The sequence below is a fragment of the Culex pipiens genome, chromosome 1, assembly GCF_016801865.2.
Source record: "Culex pipiens pallens isolate TS chromosome 1, TS_CPP_V2, whole genome shotgun sequence".
Taxonomy (NCBI): domain Eukaryota; kingdom Metazoa; phylum Arthropoda; class Insecta; order Diptera; family Culicidae; genus Culex; species Culex pipiens.
In genome coordinates this window covers 112366450-112388011 of record NC_068937.1, presented here as the reverse complement: position 1 = coordinate 112388011, position 21562 = coordinate 112366450, and the positions used below count along the sequence as shown (strand labels likewise).

Genomic DNA, 21562 nt, shown 5'->3' with positions numbered 1-21562 from the left:
ACGGGCAAAAATTTTTTGACTAAGTTATAAATTTTGAATCAATACAGATTTTTTCAAAAATTCGAGTACTTTTGTGAATTTTTGATAAAGTACACCGTTTTCAGTTTATAGCCTGTTTTGATAACTTTTTTTTAAAATTGTCGCAGTTTTTCGTTTTTTTTTAATATGTGCCCATGTTTGCCCACCCTTGAAAAAAAATATTTTTGAAGAGCTGAGAAAATTCACTATGTTTTGCTTTCCTGAACTTGGTTGATACGACCCTTAGTTGCTGAGATATTGTCAAGCAAAAGTTTAAAAACAGGAAAATTGATGTTTTCTAAGTCTCTCCTAGACAACCCACCATTTTCTAATGTCGATATCTCAGCAACTAATGGTCCGATTTACAATGTTAAAATATGAAACATTCGTGAAATTTTCCGATCTTTTCGAAAAAGTTCAATAAAGCAAAATATAGAGAATTTTCTCAGCTTTTCAAAAAACATTCAAAGGTGGGCAAACATAGGCACTCATTTAAAAAAAAATAAAAAACTGCGACTTATTTCCAAAATGTTACTCAACAATGCCTTTAACTTGAAAACGGTGCAAAATTCACTAAAGTACTTTTTGATTGCAAATTCGATTTTACATCGAAAACTGAAGTTGAAATTTTTTCGATTTTTTGAATAAATCTGTATTGATTCAAAAAATCATAACTCGGTCAAAGATTTTTTGCCCATTCTGGAAATTTCTGAAAAGTTGGCATTTGATGTCCTCTAAAACTTATAAAAAAACATAATGTTTTTTGCAAATCAAGTTTTAATGACAAAAAGTATTTTTTTTCACCGTGTATCATTTTTTTCAGTTTAATCCATATCCATACCTACAACTTTGCCAAAGACACCAAATCGATCAAAATATTCCTTCAAAAGATACAGATTTTATCATTCATATCATTTTTGTATGGAAAATTATATGGGCAAACTAATGATGCAAAAAGGCTTTTTTGGGCATACCGAAGGCACCAAAAAAGTTTCAGCCGAATTGAAAAATACAAAAAAAAGTATTCGCCTCCTTTTCTCTCCCACAGAAAACTGGGAACAAAGCAGCTGTTAAACAAGGCCAAACTGTTAAAGTTACTCACAAAATGAACTTTGAGTGATTTGAGTTCATTTCTGACGTCACGATTTTTTTCTCTTTGAGCCAGGCTTCATGCCACGAAAAAGTGCCTGACACGAAACAGAAAAATCTCTTCGAGCGAGATGGTGTAAACCGAACAAGTCAGGCGCGAAGCAAAACCGAGGTACAAGTGAACCGCGTGTGCCGCACGGTGCAGGGAAGCTTGCCATTCAGCTTCTCCGAAAGTGAGAGAATCAGAGTTAGCTATTTTTAAAACCGCACCACTACACACTCAATAAATATATAAACGATGAAAAGCTTTGAAAGCTCCTATTGGAATCCAATGAACTCTGTTAAACAAACTTACGAAATCACGAAAAAATTAAGCCTATTTTTAAGCGATTTTAGGAGCACATGGAAAACAATTTGATTTTAGCAGGATAAATGTCCTATGTCACAAAAGATTTTGGACAGTTATACAAAAACGGACAGGGCAAAAGAAACCGAAATGCTACGATATATTACATGTTGTAATAAACGTAGGTAGACAAGCTACTACAAACGAGTTTACCTTGAGCCACAAATTATATGCGCCAGCATTCTCGCGTCAGTATTCGAAGCTCAACTTGACAACTTGTCGGCTTGGCGACAAAGCGTCGAAAATCGATGAAGTGTGATTTTTTTGCGATTTTTTCGATTAAAATTCATGCTGAATCGTCATATTTACGAAGATGACAATGATGTCCAGTCATAAAGTAAAACCTATACCTTTCTTTAGTAAGAAAGGCAAAAAGTAAATCGTTCTAAAACTTGACCGGGATTGCCGATAGATGTCATTTTTTTCAGATGCTCACTCATGGTCTGTACTATGAATGTAGAAAGAAATTTCGGATAAAATTAGAAACGAAAAATGTTAGCGAAGGTCACCAGGTGGGCTTTTACCTTTTTTTAGGGATTTTTTTTTCTTATGGTAGGTTAATCAAACGGCTCTAACTCCAGAACCAAATTATGAATCTCGATGAAAATTTGAGAGGTTGTAGAGCTTGAAAAATGCAATTTTTATCTCAAAATAAAAGAAATGAAAAAATACCATAATTTCATTTGGAAACTATGTAATTCGTGTGAAAGTCTTGCCACATCCGAAAACAGATTGATATTTCGAATTTTGAGCGGTAATTCGCCCAGGCTCAGCACACTAGCTTTCATCTGCATTCAGAAGAATCAAAATCGGATATAGGGGAGCTGAGAATGACGTGACACAAAATTTTGCAAATTTTTACCGCACACGGACATCAGTCGACCTCCACGGAATTTATATTCTCAAAACTCGAGGGTTGGAGATATACGAATTCTGTCAAGATGAATCGATAGAGTGTGGAAAATCGACGCAGTGTGATATTTTAGCGATTTATCCGATTAAAATTCATGCTGAATTGTAATATTTACGAAGATGAAAATGACGTCCAGCCATGAAGTAAATCTTATACCTTGGTAATTCTCGACACACTCACACGAAATCGGAAAAAGTTGCCCCGACCCCTATTCGATTTGCGTGAAACTTTGTCCTAAGGGGTAACTTTTATTCCTGATCGTAAATCCGAGGTCCGTTTTTTGATATGTCGTGACGGAGGGGCGGTACGACCCCTTCCATTTTTGAACACGCGAAAAAAGAGGTGTTTTTCAATAATTTGAGATAGAAATTTGGTGTCAAAGGGACTTTTATGTAAAATTAGACGCCCGATTTGATGGCGTACCCAGAATTCCGAAAAAACGTATTTTTCATCGAAAAAAACACTATTTTTTTTTTAAATTCTCCCATTTTCCGTTACTCGACTGTAAAAAATTTTGGAACATGTCATTTTATGGGAAATTTAATGTACTTTTCGAATCTACATTGACCCAGAAGGGTCATTTTTTCACTTAGAACAAAATTTTTCATTTTAAAATTTCGTGTTTTTTCTTACTTTGCAGGGTTATTTTTTAGAGAGTAACAATGTTCTACAAAGTTGTAGAACAGACAATTACAAAAATTTTGATATATAGACAAAAGGGGTTTGCTTATAAACATCACGAGTTATTGCAATTTTACTAAAAAAAAGTTTTGAAAAAGTTACTTTTTGCGTTTCTTTTTGTTTCGTCGTCCTTGTCTGTCGCTGGTGACCATGAACGGCCATGATCGATGACGACCAACTTTTTCAAAACTTTTTTTCGTAAAATCGCGATAACTCGTGATGTTTATAAGCAAACCCCTTATGTCTATATATCAAAATTTTTGTAATTGTCTGCTCTACAACTTTGTAGAACATTGTTACACTCTAAAAAATAACCCTGCAAAGATAGAAAAAAAACACGAATTTTTAAAATGAATAAAAAAATGTTCTAAATGAAAAAAAAAAAATACCCTTCTGGGTCAATGTAGATTCGAAAAGAACATTAAATTCCCTATAAAATGACACGTACCAAAAAAAATTACAGTCGAGTAACGGAAAATGGGAGAATTTTTAAAACTTTTTTAGTGTTTTTTTCGCTTCGCTAGGAGACGGTGATTTTAGCGGATTGCAAAAAACTTTTTTAGTGTTTTTTTCGATGAAAAATACGTTTTTTCGAAACTCTGAGTACGTCATCAAATCGGGTGTCTAATTTTACACAAAAGTCCCTTTAACACCAAATTTCTATCTCATCACCGTTACAGGCGGCAAATTATTGAAAAACACCTCTTCAATTCAATTCAATTCAATTCTGTTTATTTCTTTAGTTATCGTTTAACAATAGTTTTTATAGGTGCAGTACAGAGTTTTGGGGGATCCTTACAGCGGTGACTAATACATTTATCTCAATGGATGGAAATAAAGTTTGTTGAAAAACGAAAAACACCTCTTTTTTCGCATGTTTAAATATGGAAGGGGTCGTACCACCCCTCCGTCACGAGATATCAAAAAACGGACCTCGGATTCGTGATCAGGGACAATAGTTACCACTTCGGACAAAGTTTCACGCAAATTGAAGAGGGGTCGGGGCAACTGCTGTGTGAGTTGGCGGAGAATTACCCACCTTTCTTTAATAAGAAAGGCAAAAATGTTTCAATATTGTGGTTATTAAAAAAAACATATCAGTGAGAATTTCTGCAATCATCAAATTTCATCCCGTCCTTCACCAGGTTGAACTCCTATCTCCAGGAGCTCATGTGACAGCGTGCATATTTCATGGGTGTGCATTGTTTGGGAAATTGGCCAAAGAATGGGGTACTCATTCGGAACTGGGGCCAGAGGGCAGACGACGTACCTACGACGGAGAGAATGCACCTCGTTTGGTTTTTCGTTCGTTTCTTAACAGGCCGTGAAAGACCCGGGGGGGTTGCTGGGTGGGAACCAGGTTGTTTGGTTGGTGTCGGAGCCAAATAATGAGAATTGAGCTGTTTGGTTTTGTGCCACAGCAGCTGCGGTCGATGAACTGAGCGTTAGAAGAACCTCACGGACCTCAGACGTCGTTCTGGTTACGCTGGAATAATCGGTGTAGGTTGCATCCTGGTTAGTTAGGGGAATGTTAGCTATAGATTCGTTGAGGAGTTCTTCAAACTCATTATTGTGAATGAGCTTTTGCAGCAGGTCTAAATTAAGAAAGTTTCAAAATGAATTTTGAGATTAAATGGTATCGATATAAATAGAGAACGATTAAGGCCATCAAATTGACAGCTGTCAGTTGCAGTACGTTTCACCACGAACATGCCTGAATCGGACAGAGGCATGTCGGAAACATCTTTGGCCAGCAATCCGACACAGAGTTCGTTATGTGTTTAGGAAGGGCGTCAAATTGAGACCTGTCACAAAAGTTTATGACACTGGCGGAAGGAGTGGCTGATTTTTCACGGACCTCATGAATCAAGTAAAGGTTTTTTTTTGAAATTGGTTTTTTCATTTCAACTTTTGCATGAAATTTTTTTCAAAAATAAAAAACATGGTCCAAAAAAACACTCAATCTGAAAATAAACCCTACCTAATGAGTCACGATGAAGCTCTCACCAACTGGTAAAAAGGAGGGGGGAGTGCTCCATCATCGTGGTGTCTGACGTTTGCTTTGTCCTGAATCCGGTGTAGCAAGGTGTTTTGGAAGGGATGTACGGGTCGACGATGACGGGCCTCGTAGAGTGTGGATTCATGTCCTCCCATTATGCACGTTCTTCCTTGTTTGCTAGCACAGAGTATTAGTTGGATTAAGAGGAAGAAGGGGATGGGTTTCTATTTTTAAAATCAGGCTGGATTCAAGTCAGTTTTAATTTAGTTTCTTTCAAGCAGTCTGGTAAAAAAAATCTCCCATCGAGCAATGATCTTATACTTTGACAACACCGTGTGACACTGATTTGCAAATTTGTTGCTAGGGATATCACTTTTTTTTAAATTCAATAACTTTACCACATTTCAAATCGTATTTGCTACAAAAGTCCTGAAAGGGTTACTACATCCTTACCCTCCCCGGTAGTTGCTCTATGTGATTTGCGATTCCACTAGTAAAGGTCTTAAACACCGAGAGACAGAGAGAGAGAAAGAGTCTCAAGCCCCAAAAAGTTGTCACCGAAGCACTTGAACGGCTCCCCCGAGATCGATAAAGCACGCACGCACGTGTGTGTGTTCCACGTGGCGCGTTGGTAAGAAATCCTCGAAGCTTCATCCGGAGAGATGCTTAAGGGTCTTTCCTTAGAGGACAGCGAGCCGGCAGGCGCAGTGTTTGTGACTTGTGGGGCTGGTTTTTGTGTGACTAATGGCTCCATTCCAGGGGAGGTAGGTGAGTTCCTCAAGTCGGTGCCAACAGCAGCAAAGGGAAAAACTTAGCCCAATGCTGATGATGACGATGCAGATGTCGTAAGGGGATACAATCTCACAAGTGTACAAGCACCCGCCCACCCCCTCACCCCCGCCCCAGCAAGTCACTGCGTTTTCTCGTAAGCGTCTGAATAAAAGATTGCTGGCTGCCCTGGTTGGGTGGTGGTGTACTTACCTCAAGTTGTACTGCGAATAAGTGGTGCAGTGTTTGAGCGAAAAGATGTGCCAATTTTGCTACAATAAAGAAACTTAGAGATTTTACAACTGTGAAAAAACGGACTTTCCGTACTTAAACAAAACATTATTGTTCGATTTGCTTCAATAACTCAAGTTTTCGTAGTAATATTCAGGTGAAATTCAACACAAATTTGGCGACCATAAACCATGAAGTACCAAAGTTGCCAATGAAGAGGATAGGGAAATGAAAGTTTGATCTTGATTTGGCCTAAATATTGAAATAATTGTTAATTTAGATTGATTATGATCAATTGCATTTCTTTGAAATTACTGCAATTTATTAAAATAAATTAAGTTTAGCAAGAATTATTCTTCGACATACTAAAAAAATTAGAGGTGGGCAAAATCGCTCTTTTTAGGAGCCGCTCATTTTCGTTCACTCTTTAAAAAAAGTCGCTCTTTTGAACGGCTCTTTCACTCTTTTTCAAAATTTGGATGAAAAGGGTTTTTTCAAGAATCGTGTGATTTTAAAAGCTATTTCACATTGGACTTTTACACCCAAAGGAAAAATATATCTCAAAATCTGCAACATTGGATTTGCTGCAGAAAATGTCACATTTTATATCATTTTTTGCAGCAAGCCCGTAGCTCATTTTTGCCCGCGTGTAAACATTTCAGCGATCTGCAGTTCTCACCAACACATATAATGCTGGCCCGTCCCCGAGCAACACTCCAAAGAGAAGCATATGTTGGTGCTCTTTCACTCCCTTTTCATCAAGAGTCCATGGCGCGGTGGTAGCGTGTCGGATCAATAACCAAGAAGTTGGTGGTTCAATCCTCGTTCTGCTAAGTGTTTTTTTTTGTGAAATACAACCAAAAAGCCGTCGGTAATGTTGATAATTATCGGTAACGGGCAAAAATGTCATACTCCTATATCGCAAAAAATGCATGAGGACAGATTTCATGCAGATTCTGATATACTTTCATGCCGCCATGCATCAAAATCATGCGACTGCCAGTTGGGTGTATAAATTAGGCCGTACCAAATATTTTTGGAAGTTTGTGTCCCTCAACTTTGGCCAAATTTGCAAAAAAAAAAAACTGGCCATGGTTTAAACATTTCAATGAAAAAAGAGTTTTAAAATGCTTTTTACACATCCCCAGTTGTATTGCAATCATTAGTTTTCAAAATATCGAAGTATTAATTACTTTTTTTAATCCTTAAAAAATAGAATTGGAAAAATTGCTATTAATTTTGAAATTAAGTTGATTTCTGCAAGAATTGAACTTTTTAATACTACATTTTTTTGAAATTCAACAAATTACATTTTTAACATAAATCATGCCATATTGAAACGGTTCTTTCAAAAGACTGGAGTTTGAAAAAGAACCGCGGCTCTTTTTTGTGAGCCACGGTTCGTTCGCTCATAACAGTGAACCGGCTCTTTGAGCGGTTCGCTCTTTTTTTGCCCACCTCTAAAAAAAATAAAAATAAAACGAACCGCTCAATCAGATTTTTCATCAGTTGCTTCTATGACAGTTAAAATCTGTTTTGAAAATGATTGGGGTGCATAAACTTTGAAAAATATTTGCAACGGCCTAAACTTTTTGAATAAAATGTGATTTAAAAACTAACTTAATCCACCTATGTGGTTGGAGCCTTCCACACTCATCCGGAATAAAACAAGTACATAAATATCACTTAAGTGGCCATATCCAGAGCTGAAAATGTCAGGGGTCCTGACGCGAAAATCGGTGACGCATACACGATTTTTTCAGATCCATTCACTGAACCGCAAAACCGTGACATAAACAAACCCGACTCAGTCGTGAGTGCCCTAGCTCACTGAGCAGCTGCAATGCGAGGCAGTAGTCGACCAACGCTCATTCGACGTTGCACGCACACACATAAAGAAACAAGTTTTTACACAAAAAGTTGGTATTTATGCGTGGAAATGTAATTTTGAATATAAGTTATAGTTGTTTTAAGTGTTTTGAACAGTCTAGAACCATTCAATTGTTTAAAATAGTCAAAATAGTGTTTAGAGAGGATTTTATGAGTCAGTCACACGACACGAATTGAGTGAGTGTAGTTCATTTTTTCACGTCTCTCATTCTCCAGCAGCCGACCGGCACGAGTCAGGCGGCAGTGGTTGAACGGACACAGTAGGCTTACAGTCACAAGCTAGCAGTGAACTGACATTTTGGTTTGCTTCATGTGTACGCTGGGTTGGAAACATTTTGCAGGCCTGGCCATATCTCCAGATTGGATTGCCAGATCTTCAATGTTTTGGTCTCGTTGGAAACGTCTTTTGATAATCTAACCAACGATGGGTCGGATGGTGGACGTTTTTATACAAAGTTCATTTTTAGAGCAGGATTATAGCCTTACCTCAGTGAGGAACCCAAGTAACCACAAGCACTAAATTGAAGTATTAATTCAGTACTAAATCAGCACTGGAATGTTTTGAAGTAGTAAATAAGCTTTGCGAATGCTTCAAAGTACCAAAACTTTGCAGCATTACAACTGGTATTAAATCACCATTTACGACCTTGAAAATGTGCTTCAAAGCATAGGGACGTGGCGTTACATCGTGCTGCCATCTGGTTTTTTAAGTGCAAGAGTGGAAAAGTGCTGAGTCATCGTCTAAAAATAAACGGCGTCCTATCTCGCTCAGCAAAATGAAGTCGATGAAGTAGTCGGTTTCGATGAGAAAGAGTGGAAAACGTGGTCTAAAAATAGCGACGCCATCCCCTTATATTATGTTTATCAACAAAGTAACCCATCGATACGGGAAACATTTCAACCAGGCACGCTCTTATTGACTTTAATCCTTCTCCCGTCATACCGTTCCAATAAGCGTGCGGGCTAAGGCACAGTTCCCCAAATGTGCATCAGTTTTATTTTTGCATGGACTGGGTTCAATTCCCGCTGATTGAAGTGTTTTTTTTTGTTTGTTTTTTTTGGGAAACTGCAGCCTGTAATGAAGCCAAATTTTTCAAAACATATTCCCATAGCACAAAGGACATTATCAAAAGTTCTCTGATAAATTGAATGCCTTTGCTCACAAGCAAAAAGCTGCTTTCCGGAAGTCTGATACACTTTGTGAAATTTTGCCAACCGTGGACCTAGCACTCCTCGGAAAAGCAGTTCCCGTTAGCCGTTAGCCAGTGCTTGTTCCTTTAAACCCGTAATTAATTGTACTGCACTTGACTGGATGGCCGCAATTTGCTGAGTGATAATCGATAATTTCCGTCCAACGAAATGACAACGGAAACTCGAAACAGCAGAAAGAAAGTGTTAATCAATGTTCGATGCATCAACCACATCGATTAAAACTTTCAAAACAAACTCCCATTTCAGAATACATCAGTTGGCTGGCGCGCATCCTGGAGATCGACGAGAAAAATGCAAGAATAACATCAAAGTGTCACACTCACACATGAAATGGAACAGGAAAAAAAACAAAGGAGGCCCACCACCAAGTGTGAGTGGAGCAACTGTTCTTTTTTTCCCCCAGCCTTGACGTCGATAAAGCAGTTTGTTTTTGTTCGAGCTTTCGGCGAAGCATTAAACCGGCATCACTGTGCGCCCCTTGAAATATTTCTCAAGGGAAAAGTGCTGATTAAATGTTTTGAAGCATTATTTGCTGGTATTAAATGCCAATATAATGCTGATTTAATGCTGCTATTTAGTGCTTCGCGTTTACTTGGGAAGGCAACAAGAAAAATGTAAAGTTTTGGAACTGTTGTGGATTCAAAAAAGTTTGATTAAAATTAGGGTTGTTCACGATCAGGGTGTTTTATCAAATCAACCTTTTTTGTTTTTTTTTTTTTTTTTTTTTTTTTGTTCCAAGCAACTTTGTCCAAGACCCCAGGAGCGGCCGTGGCTGACTTGTTACGGTGTTCGCTTTGTAAGCGAATGGTTCTGGGTTCGATTCCCATCTGCTCCCAACGAGAAAGTTAAGAACACATAAATTTGAAATGGTGAATATGAACGAAAAATCAAAGTCGCTCGAGGTGGGGTTCGATCCTCCATCCTTTGGATTGGTAAGCAAAAATGCTAACTACTAGGCCATGACGACTTGGTGAGCGTGGACTGGAATTAGGAATACTGTTACAGAGAGCGAGTTGTGGCGCTATAACCACGGCAAATAGTGTCCAGGGCATTCGTGGAAATACAATGTCCCATCCCAGAGGGTCCCGGAGTACCAAACCTTCTTAGCATGGTGCTCCCAACGAATACAACCAAAATCTCGGAGCGTATGGTGGTGTGTCCCCACGCTTCTTCCTCCCCTGTCGATTCAGAATTGTGTTGTTGTTCGAACACTCAGTGCTCAAACTCAACACAATTGCGAGTCATCTCTGCGATACGGCTTTACGCAGTAGGCCTGGCCGCTTTAACGCTTGTGATGTTTCAATGCATTTCAATGCAATGGCGCACTACAAATGTTAATAAATGACAAGAAGAGTGCTAGGCGTCATCTAACCTAAGGCACTCTCCAGGATCCCTTCGAAAGATTGGCTGCGCTAGGGTCTGACTAGACTAGAGACTAGACCAAGCAACTTTGTCCAAGACCCCAATATTTTATTTTGCAATCTACTCCTTTTACAAATAGTTTTATCAACCCTCAACCAATAAATAACTCAATCAATAAAAATTATCAACAACTGACTGGTATAAATTTTATTTAAAGTTTTTGTCGTAGCAGTTAATGGTTAAGTTTTAGGTTACTGAGATGAATGAGCACTTTTAGAGCTTTAATCATTTTTATTTTCGAAAATATTGTTCTGAACTTATGAACCAAAAGTTACAGCCATTTCAAACAAAATTCAAAAAAAGTAAAAAATAAAAGTATTTTCTCAGCTTTTCAAAAAAAAAATCAAAAACGGGCTAACATGGGCGATAAATAAAAAAAAAATAAATCGTGCTAACTTGTCGTACGTGCACTTTGGGCCGAATTGAGTTAAGAACGCCATTCTGTGCAGCTCACAATGCCTCACCTTTTAACCTTCATAGATCCCCAAAATTCGATTTCAATCCTGAGACATTCAACGAATTCCGAAAAAACTCTGTGCATTTTTGTCACTTTTCATATGAGAAGTTCTCTCAGATTTCGGTAATTCGTTTTTTTTTTGTATTTTTTAATCCGATTGAAACTTTTTTGGTGCCTTCGATATGCCCAAAGAAGCCATTTTGCATCATTAGTTTGTCCATATAATTTTCCATACAAATTTGGCAGCTGGCCATACAAAAATGATGTATGAAAATTCAAAAATCCGTAACTTTTGTAGGAATTTTTTGAATGATTTGGTGTCTTCAGCAAAGTTGAAGGTATGGATATAGACTACACTGAAAAAAATGATACACGGTAAAAAATTTTTTGGTGATTTTTATTTAATTTTTTGTCACTAAAACTTTATTTGAAAAAAAAAAACTATTTTTATTTTTTTTTATTTTTTGATATGTTTTAGAGGACATAAAATGCCAACTTTTAAGAAATTTCCAGGTTGTGTAAAAAATCTTTGACTGAGTTATGATTTTTTGAATTAATACTGATTTTTTCAAAAAATCGAAAAATTGGTCGCAAAAATTTGTGAACTTCATTTTTTGCTGTAAAATCGTATTTGCAATCAAAAAGTACTCCAGTGAAATTTTCATAAAGTGCACCGTTTTCAAGTTAAATCCATTTTTAGGTGACTTTTTTGAAAATAGTCACAGTTTTTCATTTTTTAAAATAAGTGCACATATTTGCTCACTTTTGAAAAAATTGTTTTTGAAAAATTGAAAAAATTCTCTATATTTTGCATTTTTGAACTTAGTTGATACGACCCTTAGTTGCTGAGATATTGCCATGCAAAGGTTTAAAAACAGGAAAATTGATGTTTTTTTAGTCTCACCCAAGCAACCCACCATTTTCTAATGTCGATATCTCAGCAACTTATGGTCCGATTTACAATGTTAAAATGTGAAATATTCGTGTAATTTTCCGATTTTTTCGAAAAAAAAATACATTTTAAAAGGGCTTAATATTGAATGTTGGGCCCTTTTGAAATGTAAATCTAGGTTTAAATTTTTTTCAAATATTTTTTTCGAAAAGATCGAAAAATTTCATGAATGTTTCATATTTTAACATTGAAAATCGGACCATAAGTTGCTGAGATATCGACATTAGACCTTTGCATGGCAATATCTCAGCAACTAAGGGTCGTATCAACAAAGTTCAAAAATGCAAAATATAGAGAATTTTCTCAATGTTTCAAAAACATTTTTTTCAAAAGTGGGCAAACATGTGCACTAATTAAAAAAAATGAAAAACTGCGACTATTTTCAAAAAAGTCACCTTAAAATGGATTTAACTTGAAAATAGTGCACTATATGAAAATTTCACTAAAGTACTTTTTGATTGCAAATACGATTTTACATCGAAAAATGAAGTTAAAACATTTTGCGACCAATATTTCGATTTTTTGAAAAAAACGAAAATTCATAACTCGGTCAAAGATTTTTTGCAAAACCTGGAATTTTCTGAAAAGTTGGCATTTTATGTCCTCTAAAACATATCAAAAAATAAAAAAAAATAAAAATAGTGCATAGCAATTAAAGTTTTAGTGACAAAAAGTTAAATAAAAAATCACCAAAAATTTGGTTTACCTTGTATCATTTTTTTTTCAGTGTAGTCTATATCCATACTTACAACTTTGCCGAAGATACCAAATAGATCAAAAAAATCCTTCAAAAGATACGGATTTTTGAATTTTCATACATCATTTTTGTAATCCCAGCTGCCAAATTTGTATGGAAAATTATATGGACAAACTAATGATGCAAAATAGCTTCTTTGGGCATACCGAAGGCACCAAAAAAGTTTCAATCGGATTAAAAAATACAAAAATTAAAGAAAAAAGACCGATTTCGTAAAGAATTGCTCATTTGAAAGTAGTTTCAATCTTCTCGTGCCATCTTATCACTCCCTGAAAATTGATGTAAGTGCGATAACTGGCCAAAGGGATTTCAGGTCAGAACGCGTTTGACGCACGTACAAGTTAGACTACCGTAAACATTTGTAATTATGACTCGGGACTGCAGCAACCAACTTGAACTTTACTTCGGGACAATGCACAGAATGGTCTGCCAAACAAAACGCGTTTGTTATTGTTTACATTGCGTGCTTTTGTTTTTTTTTTGTTTTTATTCAAGGTCAAACATTGAAACACGTTTTTCTCGAAACGTTGAAATGGCTGGTGCGACAAGATAGCACGACGGCGTCAAATTGCTGCATAAAGCAAGAAAACAAAAATTAAAGAGAGCTTCAAAAATTCAGCGAACCAAGTAATTTGCAGAAACAAGTTTGTTCCGAAACATAAACACATGCACCAAATGGGACACAGTCGAGCAAAAGTTGGCCACCCAAGAAGATGGGCCTCGTTTATGTTCCCAGCAAATTTGTAGCCTCGCTTCTTCACAAAGTCAACTTCGCAAACTTTTAACGAAACAGAAAAAAAATTAGCTCGAAAAAGACAAGATTGATGCCACCCCCAAAAATTATGAAGATATGTAGTCCAATGTTGTTTTTTTTTTCGCCAACTTGGAATGTTTAATGAAATTAATAAAAGCTCGTCCCGGTTTGTCGTCGTCGTGCTTGTTAAATTTTCATTACAACTTGGCGGGAAACTTTTGAGTTACGTTATCATTCGAAGCCCACCACCGCCACCAATTGAAACACTTGTTTTTTTTAATGTTATTTTTGCTTCGCGGAAAGTTTAGCACGATTCTGATTCGCAAACTTTTCAAGATCAAGTTTTTTCCAAGCGGCCGCAAAAGTGGCTCAACTTTTGCGATCTTTTTATTTAGAAACTGCGAGAGAGAAAAAAGTTTAAAAAAAGGATACACGCAGAAAGATACGAACAACTTTCAAGATTGAGTAAAAGTGAGATGAAGGTTGTAAAAGCAATGCGAAAAGTCGTAAAAGCGCGGCAAAATTTTAATTTGTTACTTCGCTGAAGCTGAACACGCGCGGAGCAATTGTGCTGGAAAAGTTTGCTGGTAGAAACAAACGGCGGTTTTAGCAGAACATCTTCGTTTGTTGTCGTCGCGTTGGATTTGACCTGATCTGTTTGAAGAAGAACGGTGCACGGAAAAGTTTTGCTTCAGCTTAATCGTTTTTATTTTTATTTATTTTATTTGCAAACTTACTATTCCTGTCATTTTAAGGTTGCCTCTCCATGAATAATAACATTGCTAAAAATCTAACTATAGCTGTGTGCTGTACTGACTTATTCCGGATTTTATTTTCAAAAAATCATGTCTCTGAATTCTGTCAATGAATTGTTTCCATTTTTGAGTATGTTATGTAAAATTGTCTAGGAATTCGATACATGCTCATTTTTTGAACCACCCTAACACGGCGTAGGTCACCCTAATGGCCAAACAAAAAAATACAGCAGTTTTTCGGTACCTCTTGTGACGGTGGGGCGGCACGAGCCCTCAATTTTCAGTATCGTTCTAATAGCGTTCTCGAAATTCTGAAAAAAAAACGTATTTTTCAACAAAAAAAAAAAAAAATACATCTCTGCCATTTCCCATTACTCAACTGTCACAAATCGTGAGACATGTCATTATATGTAAAACTTTTTATACTTTTAAAATCTGCAATAATCTAGCAGACAAAAAACAAAAGAAAATGATGTATTAACATGAAATTAGTACAGTCATGCCCCAGTTTTGCACGCCTCGGTTTTGCACTGCCCCGGCTTTGATACGTTGAGCTGCCTCGGTTAAGCATGCAAACATCAAAACATTATAGTGTATCGGAATCGGGATGATGTCAGCTCTCGATTGCACTTAGGATTACATGAAAATTGTCACAAAAATACATATTTTTCCTATATTTTGAGAATGCAGCGAATTTTGGAAAATCAACTCAAAATTATTGTTATTGCAATATTGGTATCAAATCATTTCGATTAGATGCGAATATCATTTCGAATGTAATATTTTTTGAAAATGCTAAAAAAAAACATAAAACTAAAAATTTTTGAAAAAAAAATCAAAATTTTAGTATTTTACAGTATATGTATCAAAAAATCGGGATTTTTTCATACATTTCGAAAGTTAAAACACAAATTTTTGAAAAAAGTCTAAAAATTTTCACAAAACTTCGTATTTTTGAAAAAAAAAAATTTAAATTCCATTTTTTTAATATGAGTATCAAATGATCACATTCTTTATACATTTCGAATGGAATATCAACTTTTTTTTGATAATATCAAAAAATTTCACAAAACTACGTATTTTTGAAAAAAAAACCCAAAGTTTCAGTTTTTTCAGTATGGGTTTGATACCCATATTGGTACCAAAATATGATTGGAATTTTTTCATACATTTCGAATATTGTATCATTTTTTTTGAAAATACTCAAAATTTACACGATACTTCATATTTTTGAAAAGAAAAACACTCAACATTTCAACATTTTACAATATGGATATTAAGAGATCAAAGTTTTTTATACATTTCGAAAGTTTTAGCACATTTTTTGGAAAATACTATTTTTTTCACAATATTAGGTTTTTCTGAATATGGGTTTCAAATGATCGAAATTTTAAATAAATTTCGAAAGCTGTAATATTTTTTCTTTTGAAAATACTCAAAATGTTCACAAAACTTCGTATTTTCTGAAAAATACTCAACATTTCAAAGTTTTAAAATTTATTACATTAGAAATGTTTGAAAAAGTTCCAACTGTTGTGAAAAACTAAAATTTGGAGTATTTTTTCAAAACTACGTAGTTTTGTGAAAATTTCATTTCAATTTCATTTAATCATTTGATACCTATACTGCAAAAAACTAAATTATTAAGTTTTTTTTTTCGAAAATACGAAGTTTTGTGAAAATGTTGAGTATTAAAAAAATGTTATTGCAATTGAAATGTGTGAAACAATCCCAAACATTTGATACCAATATTTAAAAAAACGGAAATTTTGAGTGTTTTTTTTTCAAAAATACGTAGTTTTGTGAAAACTTTGAGTATTTCAAAAAATGTTGTTATTACATTCCAAAAGTATGCAAAAGTCACGATCATTTGATACCCATACTGTTAAAAACTGATATGTTAAGTATTTTTTTTCGAAAACACGTAGTTTTGTGAAAATGTTGAGAATTAAAAAAAAATTATATTGCATTCGAAATATGTGAAATAATTCCAAACATTTGATACCAATATTAAAAAAAACTGAAATTTTGAGTATTTTTTCAAAAATACGTAGTTTTGTTTAAGATATCAGTATTTTAAAAAAAAAACTATCTTAATCCACCTATGTGGTTGGAGCCTTCCTCACAACAATGGCTGTACACAAGTTTCATCTATTTCAATGTTTTGGACTCGTTGGAAAGGTCTTTTGATAACCTAACCAACAATGGGTCGGATAGTGGATCCGTACATAGTTTACATACATTGAAGTGAGATCCGGCTTAAAAAAAGTACATCAATATCACTTAAGGGGCCATATCTCCAGACAGGGTTGCCAGATCTTCAATGTTTTAGACTCGTTGGAAAGGTCTTTTGATAACCTAACCAACGTTGGATTGGATGGTAGATCCGGACATAGTTTACATACATTTAAGTGAGATCCGGCTTCAAAAAAGTACATCAATATCACTTAAGGGGCCATATCTCGAGACAGGGTTGCCAGATCTTCAATGTTTTGCATTCGTTGGAAAGGTCTTTTGATAACCTAACCAACGTTGGATTGGATGGTGGATCCGGACATAGTTTACATACATTTAAGTGAGATCCGGCTTCAAAAAAGTACATCTATATCACTTAAGTGGCCATATCTCGAGACAGGGTTGCCAGATCTTCAATGTTTTGGACTCGTTGGAAAGGTCTTTTGATAACATAACCAACGATGGGTCGGATGATGGACCCGGACATAGTTTACATACAGTTAAGTGAGATCCAAATATATGTGAAAACACATTTTTATACATAACTTTTGAACTACTTATCGAAACTTCAATCTGTATAAAACTCGATCTATGGGACCCTAAGCCAAGTCGAACGCAACAAGTTCGGGTCAAATCGGTTCAGCCAGTGCCGAGAAACATGAGCTAGTTTGTTGGTCACATACATACATACACACACACATACACACAGACATTTGTTCAGTTTTCGATTCTGAGTCGATATGTATACATGAAGGTGGGTCTACGACGTTTTTATACGAAGTTCATTTTTAGAGCAGGATTATAGCCTTACCTCAGTGAGGAAGGCAAAATTATGATATTCGAAATATATGACAAAACACGATCATTTGATACCCATTATACAATAACAAATATTTTGAGGTTTTTTCAGAGTATTTTTAAGCATTTTACTTTAATTTTGGCATTCAATTTATTTATCGCATATTTCATTAAGGGGTTACATACATGTAGAAAATTAAAAAAAATCATATTTCAGAAAATTCACTAAATTCAATAAAAAGATGATTTTCAATCACTCCTGAAAGTTTCATGAAGATATTTCGTGATTGAACTGAGTAAGAGACGATTTAAGTTCACAATTTTGCCATGCGCAAAGCGAACTGTTAAATTTTGTGAACGTTTTTCTCTAAACACTGAGTTGATTTACGGGTGCCACGATATCTCGAGATGGGATGGACCAAATTGGCTGAAATTTGGGGTGAAGTCTCCCAAGACATATCTCGTGTGCATGACGAAGCCCGATTTTGAAATTTTTCTTTTTTTGAATACAAAAATCAAAAACTGACGAATTTTTTATACGAAAAACATAAAAGTATATTTATCTTCAAAAAAAAATGGTTTTTGAAAATTAGCCTTCGTCATGCACACAGGACCGTTTCAAAGAGTCTTCGCCAAAATTTTGAGCCGATTTGGTCAAAGCAGTGTTGAGATATAAATAGCTTTATCTCGGCAATGGTAGTTCACATGTCTTCATATTTATTTTGTTAATAGATGAAAATGTATTTGTTAATGCCCTGTAAAAAGATTTAAAAAAAAGTTTAAATGTGTGCTCATACCAACCTCTGACATTTTTGACGATTTGCATGTATGTAACCCCTTAACTATTTTGAAATGCCATCGTGGGCCGGATTAAATGGCTTTATGGGTCAGACGTTGGGCAGGCCTGATCTAGGGTGTTTTTCTCAAAATTATTTTCCCTAAAAGAGCACTCAGCTAGCAAAGTCTAAACAAAGAAATATGTACCCTTCCTGTAAAGGCTAATGAATTGATCTCAGTTGAAAGGTTCTCCACACCCAAAATTCAGAGTCGAGATAATCGTTCTCTCAAAATTTATTGAGGGCTCAGTGCCAAAATCGATAGAATAATGGTACCAACTCACACCATCATAACAAATGAGTTCATTCGTTAGTTGAATCAATAAATCTCCAACAAGTGTCATACATCGACTTCTGACTTCTCCTTGGTCACCAAGCTGTGGTGGCCGAGGCAGCTAAGTCATTGGATTGGTTTGTCAAAGGTCTCTGGTTCGATTCCCGTTGTCGACACTTTTGGTTTTTTGTTTGACGGATGAACTTTTTTTGCAAATGAACCTCGAGAGAATAGTTCTATCGCCCATCTCGAGCTGTGTTCTCTGCGTCCGTGAATGGTACCACTATTCTCTCGACTCGAGACCATCATTCTCTCGGACTAGCGCTGCCAGTTTTGGGTGCAAATATCTGAATTGCAAATGTAACATTCTGGAGCAGAACTATTAATTCTTACAAACACTAATTGAATTGAATTGAAAAAAATGTTTGTTAAATTTTCATTCTTTTCCAACTTATCAACAATTTTTTGTAATGATAATCTTGAAATATGTTAATTGTTTTGTCATATTTTTTTTTATTCTACTCATCTTTTAATGAAATTCATTTTCCCGTGCTCCTTCTTTAAACTCCAGCACTTTGGCGTCCAATTTTCATTTCCTTCTAAACATTACCCCTCCCCCGTTTTCCACTCGCTCCAACAGAAACGCTGTTGATTTTGATGATGATTTAAAGTTTTCAGCACAAACGGGCCGGGAAATGTGAGTTGTTGTTTTTGCTTTTCGCGTTGGAGCAACTTTGTAATTACAATTTGTTTCTACACCAGCACTTGGCAATGAGTGAAAGCTACACTGTGTTGATGTGAGTTCGTGTGTCTGTGTGTTAAATTGTGTGAAACATTGTAGCATTACGTCACACCCCGTGGCGACTGCCTGCATAAGCATTTCTGCTACTCCAGTATTATGGCGTTTGCTACAAGGATTTGAGATTTTGAAGGTTGTGGGCGTTAAAATGTGGATTTTCAAGATTTTCATGCTGCTCTTCAAATTTCTCTTCTATTTACGGCAAATCACTGCCCCGTAGCAACACTTTAAGCACAATCCTTCCTGGAATCACGAGTGCGCGATAATCCTTGCCGGGTCTTGTAATCACGTATTCTGCTAATTCCACTGCCAAGTGCAGATGTATGTGGGTGAAGAGTTTCATCATCATCACCCACACAACGGATTAGGAAGTCTACACAACCATACCTCCACCAACACCACCACCACCACCAACCAACGACGTCTCAATCTAATCAAAGAGCATACGCAATTATGCAGAAAGAGTACATAATCATCAGCTCAACGGTCAGAACATCTTTCCCACCCTTCCCTTTCACATGTTCTTGACCAATTTGACGAACATGATTCGACGTGTTAATGCACGCAGCCGCTCGTCATCGACTAATGGTCGAGGGAGTTGCCTCCTCACGCACGCACGGCTGTCGCAGCTGTTGTGCTTACTTGACGTAAGTGGCATTTCTTCCGAAATTTAATTTTTCAAAATCGATTTAATCAGTCCAATACACAGCATCGCTGCTTGGAGGGCACGTCGACAAGTTTGATTTAATGTTTTCCTACAAAATCCAAACGTCTATGTTTTAAATTGTGTCAAAACAGCACACCATCAACCAAATCCTGAACTTTTGGACAGAAGCTCTGCACGGTGAATGCTAACGAGTTGCCACGAGGACGGCGATTGCGGACGATGACCGCCGCCGCCGTGGCGGCGTCCCAAGAGGAAAGGAAAGTTCCACCGTGCACACAACAACTCAATCCCGTTGGTCTCCTTCTCTTTTGCTGAGGACTACGGAGTCCGGAAAACTTTCCCCCATCTTTTTATTTTCGGATTCAAGGTCAAAGGCTTGAAAGCAAAACTCACAGCAAAAAAAAAAAAACAATGTCGAAAGGCTATTTGTCAGCGCGATAGCGCTGCATATTCAACAGTCAAATTTGAATATTGGTTGGGGTGTGGGTGGATCAAAGACATTCCGGAACGGTGACGACGACGATGGCGCACGGGGCCAATTTGTTCGATAATTTATTCAGCCCTGATTGATTGATTGAGCTTGTAGGAGATCCTTCGGATGGCCGTAGCCAGCAACAGGACGACCGATGAAGCTGATTAAACCTACCGGCAGTCGCGTGCGTGTACTTTGTACACAGTTTGTAAGGACCCTTGTAAGAAATGCGAAAACACGCGATTTCTCAAAGTTTAATATAAATAAGATTTTGGGTATTTTTTGCGAATTATTTGACTTTTAACTTTCTTCAAAGTATGCACAAAAATAAACTTGTATACACCAATTTTTTCCTCCTTCAAAATTTTACCAAAAATCAAGTAATTTTTATTTTGCTAAAAATTAAAATTATTATTGATAAAAACTTTACAAATCGTTTAAAACTGTATTCAAGACTCGATTATCAAAATTTTCAAAAATATTTAGACAGGGCCGAATAGTTTTTCTCCAAAGATTGTATGGAGAATTAGGGCGGTTCGTTTTTGAGTTCAATTTGTTGGGTGGTGACGCGCGGTCAGTTTTGTGGCATTGTGTGTGATAAGAAAAGATTTTTTTTTGTTTCATTCTGGTTGGCTTGCCCGTAAGCAGAAAAAAAACTGTTTAATTTATGGTGTGGTGACTTTAATTTTCGTTTCTTTTTTTCATTGATATAATCAAAGAAGTCCTTCCTACATCATCGTTGATCGGGAGGCACGACGTCGTGTGTGTTGTTGCATTAAAATAGGTTTATGTGTTCAAAGTAGAGCGTCCAATTTCCCGGGGTAACAAAATTCCCGGGAAACTGGAATTTTTCGAAATATTTTCTGATCCTGGTGTTGATTAATATTCTGCACCAATAATTACTACAGTCGACTCTCTGGTTGTCAATATCCAAGGGACCGTCGAGGAAGAGAATCATCAGTTTACAGAACGATGCAAAATGAAGACTCGATTGAAAATTTTTTTTTTCTTGATACCCAGCTATGGGAGGGAATCATGGCAACGTCCATCAAACAAAAACAAACTAATGTCAAACACCCTTCAAGGCTTCGTTTCGCCAAGAAAAATGTCTATGCAAGCCATGAGAAAGTGAAATTATTGACAACCGGAAGAGATTTTTAAAGCAAACAGAATCCAA

General features: G+C 36.3%; 1 protein-coding gene across 3 annotated transcripts in view; it reads right to left on the bottom strand.

Moving 5' to 3' along the window:
* Positions 1-21562, bottom strand: part of LOC120432503 (C-1-tetrahydrofolate synthase, cytoplasmic) — a 231747-nt gene that overhangs the window by 184466 nt on the left and 25719 nt on the right. The gene's annotated exons all lie outside the window — the stretch shown is intronic.